Genomic DNA, 9,775 nt, shown 5'->3' on the forward strand with positions numbered 1-9,775 from the left:
GAAGAGAAGAGAAGAGAAGAGAAAAGAAAAGAAAAGAAAAGAAAAGAAAAGAAAGAAAAGAAAAGAAAAGGAAAGAAAAAATTGATTCTGCCAATCACCTGTAGGAGGTTGGACTCAGGGTTTCCCCACAGGTACAAGAAAGAATAGGCCATACTGGACTTTGAAACGGTAAGTTGAAACCACAGGGCTTTTGACATAGAACAGTGAAATAAATATTTTCAAAAGAAAGCTTTCTAAGACTGAGAGTACTATTGGGCTATGGGCATATACATAAAGATTTAGAAGACCTTTGGTACATCTGTTTAGCAAAGCAGCAATAACAGGGTCCTCCATGTGGCCCCTGATCTGCCTTGATCACCTCAATATTTTGCTACTTGCACTGAACTCTCTTTGTGTTTCCTTCCCATTGATTTGGTGATCATATAATTTATTTCTAACACTTTGTTACTTACATTTTAAGATCTAAAAAATATTAACCTTGCTCTTCAAATCAGTGTCTTTATTGTTTTGGTGGCAGTGTTGACTTTATTTTTTTCTGCCTTATTTTATTATTAGATATTTTCTTTATTTATATGTCATATGATATCTCCTTTCCCAGTTTCCTTTCCAAAAACAAAAAACAAAACAAAAAACCAAAAAACAAGAACAAACCCCTGTTCCCTCCCTCCTCCCCCAGTCCCCCTGCTCGCCAACCCCCCATCTCCTGCTTACTGGCCCTGGCATTCCCCTACACTGGGGCATAGAACCTTCACAGGGCCAATGGCCTCTCCTCCCATTAGTGACCGACTTGGCCATCCTTTACTATACATATGCTACTGGAGCCATTGGTCCCAACATGTGTACTCTTTAGTTGGTAGTTTAGTCCCTGGGAGCTCTGAGGGTACTAGTTAGTTCATATTGTTGTTCGTCCTAAGGGGCTGCAAACCCTTCAGTCCTTTCTCGAGCTTCTTCATTGGGGACCCTGTACTCAGTTCAGTGGATGGATGGCTGTGACACTCTACTTTAGTATTATTAGTCAGGTACTGCTAGAGTCTCTCAGGAGACAGCTATATCAGGCTGGATTGTCCTTCCTTCAGTCTCTGCTCCATAGTTAGTCTCTGCAACTCTTTCCATGGGATTTTGTTTCCCCTCTTAAGACAGAATGAAGTATCCACATTTTGATCATCCTTCTTCTTGAGTTTCTTCTAGTTTGTGGATTGTACTTTGTGTTTTCTGATCTGGGCTAATATCCACTTTTCAGAGAGTGCATACCATGTGTGTTCTTTTGTGATTTGGTTACCTCACTCAGGATGATATTCTCCAGGTACATTCATTTCCCTAAGTATTTCATAAATTCATTGTTTTTAACAGCTGAGTAGTACTCCATTGTGTAGATGTACCATAATTTCTGTATCCATTCCTCTGTCGAGGGACATCTGAGTTGTTTCTAGCTTCTGGCTATTAAAAATAGGGCTGCTATGATCTTGGTGGAGCATGTGTCCTTACTACATGTTGGAGCATCTTCTGGGTATATGCTCAGGAGTGGTATAGCTGGGTCCTCTGGTAGTACTATGTCCAATTTCCAGAAGAACTGCTAAACTGATTTCCAGAGTGGTTGTACCAGCTTGCAATTCCACCAGCAATGAAGGAGTGTTCCTCTTTCTCCACAACCTCTCCTACATTTGTTGTCAACTGAGTTTTTTATCCTAGCCATTCTAACTGGTATGAGGTGGAATCTCAGGGTTGTTTGGATTTGCATTTCCCTTTGCATTGGATGTTGAACATTTCTTTAGGTGATTCTCAGCCATTCTGTATTTCTCAGTTGAGAATTCTTCATTTAGCTCTGTATCCAATTTTTTAATTTTTTTTTATTTTTTTAAACTTTTATTGCATTATGATGAGAAAAGTTACAAGATTTCAATTTATCTGAATTTGTTAACATTTAAAAACATATTTTAAGTAAATAGAATTAATCACATTCTTGTTTCCCTTTTTACCCCCACTTCTCCCAGAGACCCCCCTTCAACACCCACAATATCTTTTTTGTTATATTCCATAAAATTTACAAAATATTATAACAATAAAATAAGTATTATTGTACCCCATTTTTAATAGGGTTATTTGGCTCTCTGGAGTCTACCTACTTGAGTTCTTTGTATATATTAGATATTAGCCCTCTATCAGATATACTATTGGTAAAGATATTTTCCCAATTTGTTGGTTGCCCTCTTTTGACTTACAGAAGCTTTGCAACTTTATGAAGTTCCATTTTTCAATTCTTGATCTTAGATCATAAGGTATTAGTGTTCTGTTCAGGAAATTTTCCACTGTGCCCAGGTGCTCAAGGATCTTCCCTACTTTCTTTTCTATTAGTTTCAGTGTATCTGGTTTTATGTAGAGGTCGTTGATCCACTTGGACTTGAGTTTTGTACAAAGATAGAGGAATGGATCGATTTCCATTCTTCTACATTCTCACCAGTTGAGCTGGCACCATTTGTTGAAAATGCTGTCTTTTTTCCACTGGACGGTTTTAGCTCCTTTGTCAAAGATCAAGTGACCATATGTGTGTGGGTTCATTTCTGGGTCTTCAATTCTGTTCCATTGATCTTTCTGCCTGTCACTGTACCAATGCCATGCAGTTTTTATCACAATTGCTCTGTAGTACAGCTTAAGGTCCAGGATTGTGATTCCACCAGAGGTTCCTGTATTGTTAAGAATAGTTTTCACTATCCTAGGTTTTTTGTTATTCCAGATGAATTTGCAAAGTGCTCTTTCTAAGTCTGTGAAGAATTGAGTTGGAATTTTGATTGGGATTGCATTGAATCTGTAGATTCCTTTCGGCAAGATGGCCACTTTTACTATATTAATCCTGCCAATCCATGAGCATGGGAGATCTTTCTACCTTCTGAGATCTTCTTAAATTTCCTTCTTCAGAGACTTGAAGTTCTTGTCAAATAGATTTTTTACTTGCTTAGTTAGAGACACAACAAGGTACTTTATATTATTTGTGACTTGTGAAGGGTGTTGTTTCCCTACTTTCTTTCTGCCTATTTATCCCTTGTGTAGAGGAAGGCCACTGATTTGCTTGAGTTAATTTTATATCCAGCTACTTTGCTGAAGTTGTTTATCAAGTTTAGGAACTCTATGGTGGAATTATTGGGGTCACTTAAGTATTCTATCATATCATCAGCAAATAGAGATAATTTGACTTTTTCCTTTCCAATTTGTATCCCTTTGATCTATTTTTGTTGTCTAATTGCTCTGGCTAGGACTTCAAGTACAATATTGAATAGGTAGGGAGAGAGTAGGCAACCCTGTCTAGTCTTTGATTTTAGTGGAATTGCTTCAAGTTTCTCTCCATTGAGTTTGATGTTGGCTACTAGTTTGCTGTATATTGCTTTTAATGTGTTTAGGTATGGGCCTTGAATTCCTGATCTCTCCAAGACTTTTATCATGAAGGGGTGTTGGATTTTGTCAAATTATTTCTTAGGATCTAGTGAGATGATCATATTGTTTTTTTCCTTGAGTTTATGTAGTGAATTACGTTGATGGATTTCCGAATATTAAACCATCCCTGCATCCCTGGGATGAAGTCTACTTGATCATGGTAGATGATTGTCTTGATGTGTTCTTGGATTCAGTTTGCAAGAAGTTTATTGTGTATATTTGCATCGATATTCATAAGGAAAATTGATCTGAACTTTTCCTTCTTTGTTATATCTCTGTGTGGTTTTGGTTTCAAAGTAATTATGGATTCATAGAATGAATTTGGTAGAGTTCCTTCTGTTTCTATTTTGTGGAATAGTTTGAGGAGTATTGGTATTAGGTCTTCTTGAAGGTCTGATAAAACTCTGCACTAAACCCATCTGGTCCCGGGCTTTTTTTGGTTTGGAAACTATTAATGACTATTTCTATTTCATTAGCAGATATGGGACTGTTTAGATCATTGATCTGATCTTGATTTAACTTTGGTTCCTGTTATCTGTCTAGAATATTGTCCATTTCATCCTGATTTTCCTAGTTTGTTAAATATAGGCTTTTGTAGTAGGATCTCATGATTTTTTGGATTTCCTCCATGTCTGTTGTTATGTCTCCCTTTTCATTTCTGATCTTGTTAATTAGGATACTGTCTCTGTGCCCTCAAGTTAGTCTGGCTAAGGGTTTAATCTTTTTTTTTTTTTCTCAAAGAACCAACTCTTGGTTTGGTTGATTCTTTGTATAGTTCTTTTTGTTTCTATTTGGTTGATTTCAGTCCTGAGTTTGATAATTTCCTGCCTTCTACTCCTCTTAGGTGAATTTGCTTCTTTTTGTTCTAGAACTTTCAGATGTGCTGTCAAATTGCTGGTATATGCTCTGTCCATTTTCTTTTTGGAGGCACTTAAAGCTATAAGTTTTCCTCTTAGGACTGCTTTCATTGTGTCCCATAAGTTTGGGTATGTTGTGGCTTCATTTTCATTAAACTCTAGAAAGTCTTTAATTTCTTTCTTTATTTCTTCTTTGACTAAGTTAGCATTGAATAGAGTGTTGTTAAGCTACCATATGTATGTGGGTATTCTATTGTTTATGTTGTTATTGAGGAACAGCCTTAGTCCATGGTAATCTGATAGGATGTAAGGAATTATTTCAATCTTCTTGTATCTGTTGAGGCCGATTTGTGACCAATTATATGGTCAATTACGGAGAAGGTACCATGAGGTGCTGAGAAGAACGTATATCCTTTTGTTTTAGGATAAAAAATTCTATAGATATCTGTTAAATCCATCTGTTTCATAACTTCTGTTAGTCTCAGTGTGTCTTTGTCTAGCTTCTGTTTCCATAATCTGTCCATTGCAGAGAGTGAGGTGTTGAAACCTCCCACTATTATTGTATGCAGTGCAATATGTGCTTTGAGCTTTAGTAAAATTTCTTTTATTCATGTAAATGCCCTTGTATTTGGGGCATAGAGGTTCAGGATTGAGAGTTCATCTTGGTAGATCATAACTTTGATGAGTATGAAGTGTCCCTCCTTATATATTTTGATCACTTCTGGGTGAAAGTCAATTTTATTCGATATTACAATGGCTACTCCAGCTTTTTTCTTTGGACCATTGGCTTGGAAAATTGTTTTCCAGTCTTTTATTCTGAGGTAGTATCTGTCTTTGTCACTGACGTGAGTTTCCTGTATTCAACAAAATGTTGGGTCCTGTTTACATACCCAGTCTTATAGTCTATGTCTTTTTATTGGTGAATTGAGTCCATTGATATTAATAGATATTAAGGAAAAGTAATTGTTGCTTCCCGTTATTTTTGTTGTTAGAGTTGGAATTCTGTTCATGTGGCTATCTTCTTTTAGTTTTGTTGGAAGATTACTTTTTTGCTTTTTTTCAGGTATGTAGTTCCCTTCCTTGTGTTGGAGTTTTCTATTTATTACCCTTTGAAGGGCTGGATTTGTGGAAATGTATAAATTTGGTTTTGTCATAGAATATTTTTTTTCCTCCATCTATGGTAATGGAGAGTTTTGCTGGATATAGTAGTCTGGGCTGGCATTTGTGTTCTCTTAGAGTCTGTATGATATCAACCCAGGATCTTCTGGCTTTCATATTCTCTGGTGAGAAGTCTGGTGTAATTCTGATAGGCCTGAAGTGATGTATCTCCTCTGCCTTCCAAGTTCATAGCTAGAATCTCTAAATATGACTGGCATTGTATTGTATTTAGAGAAGATGCAGTGTGAGGGGAAATTGGGTTTAGATGAGATAATGGAGAGAGGAGACATGAAGAGGATGTATTCTTTCTGTCCTTCACTCTTCTGTATTTGTCTCTTTCTCTCTTCTTAGCATGTAAGAACACAGTGAGAATTTAGCCATTTTACAAAAGAAGAACCCTAGTCACATATTGAATTAGTTGTCACCTTCATTTGGGTACTCCAGCAACCACAACTAGAAGTAATAAATGTCTATTGTTTTAGCCATATGACCTATTATATGATGTGAAAGATTAAGAAGGTTAAATAATTCTCAATCATTATTTCTCAGACAATTTACTGGTTTTTTTCTCTTTACACTTTTATATGTTTTATCTAATTAACTGAGATGCTTCCTAACTCCTGTCAACCTGTCAGTCATTTATACTATCTTGGTTTATTGTGAAATTAATCTATTTTCAGCTTTTTATTTGTTTGTTTCTTGGTCTTTAGTATTTGCTAGAGATATTTTCCTAGATACCTGTGGATAACACAATCTGAGGATGCTTAAGATCCTTGTATAAACTTGGGATACTGCTTACATAAATAACATCCATCTGTATGCTTCTTATCATCTCCAGGTTTCTTACACTACCTAACACAATATAGCATCTATATAAATAGCAATGATACTGTATTACTTAGATAAAAATGACAAAGAAAATGTCTACACATATGCAGTATATGCTTAGTATTTAAAACTATCTATGATTTATAACTGAATGTGAGATCCATAGATATACTGGCCCAAGACCATGGGTCTTTGTACATTATTTTTCACCATGACTATTATAATATCTTCAGTTGTATGAGTGTGATTCCGTTGTCTTCTCAGGTTGTCAGGTTGGTGATTATTCTTTTGTGCTTTATTATGCTTCTTTGAGTGACAAAGTCACAGATCTTAAAATTAGACTATGAGAAAATTTCCCTTCCTGGTTGTAAAAGACTTCTCCAGAGAAGACTTGTTTCTTTCTCCAACAGATATGAAGACACTAACGAACCACCTTTTCTTTTAGTTTTTCAAAGGCCCGTTATAGAACTGTGCTATGCAAGCTGAGATTTTATGCTCAGGTAAAATTTAGCTCATGGTCGTGAGTAACTTCTGAGAAAATTTCTCAACCTTGCTCAGGGCCCTGCTTTGATTTAAATCATCCCCTCGTGGTTTTCTGACATGTCAGGTTTATTTCTAGCTTTCTGTGACTTTCCCTTGAAAATGCTAACAAAAGTCTACCAACTCCACAAAGGGCACAGAGGACAGAACAAAAAAAAATGATCTTAATCTAGTCTAGCTTACTTAACCAGATTACTGTGGGATGTTTATAAGCACATAGAAGTGTTATCAAACATTGGTGACTCAAAGGCAACTGAATCAGTTAAGGACCCATCCCACTAAAGGTGATTAATCATAAAAGTGGAATCCTGGAAGATTCCTACCCATTTCATGGACAACTTCACTGAAGAATCTCTTTCCTCTCTCAGCAATTGTTCATTTCATAGGCTAGGAGGGGACTTACTAAATTTCCAAAGCTTCTGAACCATTTTTGCTGTTTCCTGAGCTCCTGCCTTTTTCTAAAAAAGGAATGTTTCAGTTCAAAAGACACAGGCAATTTTAGTTCCTCTTTACATGAATGGCACCAGATAGAGGACCAAATTTGTATAGAGGGTAGGTTTGCTTCTGGTGGAGTCCTGGGCTAAAAAAGTTTTAGAAGTTTGTTTGAGTCATGGTTCTATTGCTGTGAAGAAACTCCATAATCAAGGCAACTCTAATTTTAAAAAACATTTAAAAAGCATTTAGGTATTAATTACAGATTTACATACTTAGTCCCATTATCATCATAGTGGTATTTCAAATGTCAAGTCATGGTGCTGGAGAAGTAGCTGAGTTCTACCTCCTCCTGATCCATAAGGAGAGAGAGAGAGAGACTGAAAGAGAGACAGAGACAGAGGAGAGAGAGACACAGAGACAAAGAGACAGAGGCACTTACAGAGACAGTTACAAAGATTAGGCTTGGCAAGGACTCAAACCTCAAAGTCCACAGTTCTTCTAATCCTTTTAATTATTGCCACACCTAGTCAATAAGCAGTCAAATATATGAGCCTATGGGTCCTCTAAAGAGAAACATATGCTCCTAAAAACTAAATTATCTCTCTCATCCAGGTCACAGCTTTTTCTGTGGTACTTGTCTGGAGCAGTACACTATCTTAAAATTTTCTGTCTTATCACGATGCTATTTCCGTATTGTTTTTGAGATATGCCAGGTATTTGTATGTTTGAGTCCATTGTTTTCTACTTTGTTATATTCTTCCACCTCAATTCTATGTGTGATTCTATGTGTGATTTAAAGGAGCAGGAGGAGAAGAAGGAGAAAGGGAAAATGAAGAAGAGGGAGGAGGAGTTGGAGGACCAGGATAAAAAGGAGGAGGAAGTGGAGAGCAAAGGTGTTTTAGGAAAATAATAGGGAACAATATATCTAATCAATGTTTGAACTGTTTGGTTTGTACTACTATTTTGTTAATACTGCAATTTATTTCTGTGTTTAAGTTTTGCATACAAAACATAGGGCTTACTACATTAAAATATTCAGAAATATACAATATTCTTTTATATAATCTTCTGTAAGTTTAACCAGTAGACTGACAGGTAAATTCATTTCCTTCATTCTTTCTTTGTCTCTACTAATGCAGTACATTGTATCTTTTTCCTAGGTTACATAGGTAATACTTGCTGTACTCTTTTTTCTTTTAGATTACTTCTTTTTAATGTAATTCAAGTATTAATAGTAAGGTCTACTCACATTCAGTCATATCATGGGGCACACCTACATTTATTTGAATGAAAGCTTATGTGGGCAAGCTTCTTTTAGCCTCTTACATAGTACTGATGCTGATGGTAAGGCTAGTTAAGTTTGGGGGGTTTTTGTTTGTTTTGCTTGTTTATTTTCCAGTCTGAGACATATATGTCAAATATCTTGGAGATGCACATAGGCTTTTGGTAGGAAAATTTTTTTCCAAGTTACTTTTCATTTGTTTTCTCAATGTAAGTTTTTTTTTTTAATTTTCCTTCTGATTTACATAATAACTTCTAGCAAAAGGCCTGCCATTTGAATAAAGAATTCTGTTTTGGTTTCTCCATATGAGACTACTTCATATCTGGTCACCTTTAATTAGTTTCCTGTATCTTTAATTCTAAATGCTCCACTATGTTCATAGCGGCCTTATTTATAATAGCCAGAAACTGCAAACAACCCAGATGTACTCAACAGAGGAATGGATACAGAAAATATGGTACATCTACACAATAGAGTACTACTCAGCTACTAAAAACAATGACAAATGGATGGAACTAGAAAATATCACTCTGAGTGAGGTATTATAATCACAAAAGAACACACATGATATGTACTCACTGGTTAAATTGATATTAGCTCAAAAGTTCAGAATACCCAAGATACAATTCACAGACCACATGAAGATCAAGAATAAGGAAGATCAAAGTGTGGGTGCATCAGTCCTTCTTAGAAAGGGGAACAAAATACTCAAAGGAACAAATATGGAGACAAAGTATGGAGCAAAGACTGAAGGAAAGGCCATCCAGAGACTGCCCCACCTGGGGATCCATCCCATATACAGTCACCAAATTCAGACACTATTGTGGATGTCAAGAAGTGGATGCTGACAGGAGCCTGATATAGCTATCTCCTGTCAGGCTCTGCCAGAGCCTGACAAATACAGAGGTTGATACTTGAAGCCAACCATTGGAATGAGCACAGTGTTCCCAATGGGGCCCCCAACAGAGGAGTTAGAGAAAGGACTGAAGGAGCTGAAGGGGTTTGCAACACCATAGGAAGAACAATGATAATCAACCAAATAGACCCCCCAGAGCTCCCGGGGACTAAATCACCAACCAAGGAGTACACATGGAGAGAGCCATGACTCCAGCCACATATGTAGCAGAGTATGGCCTTGTTGGGCATCAATAGGAGGAGAGGCCCTTGTTCCTGTGAAGACTAGATGCCCCAGTGTAGGGGAATTTGAGGGCGGGGAGGTGGGAGTGAGTGGGTAGGTGGGTGAATACCC

The sequence above is a fragment of the Mastomys coucha genome, unplaced genomic scaffold (genome assembly GCF_008632895.1).
Source record: "Mastomys coucha isolate ucsf_1 unplaced genomic scaffold, UCSF_Mcou_1 pScaffold20, whole genome shotgun sequence".
In the NCBI taxonomy this organism is placed as follows: Eukaryota; Metazoa; Chordata; class Mammalia; order Rodentia; family Muridae; genus Mastomys; species Mastomys coucha.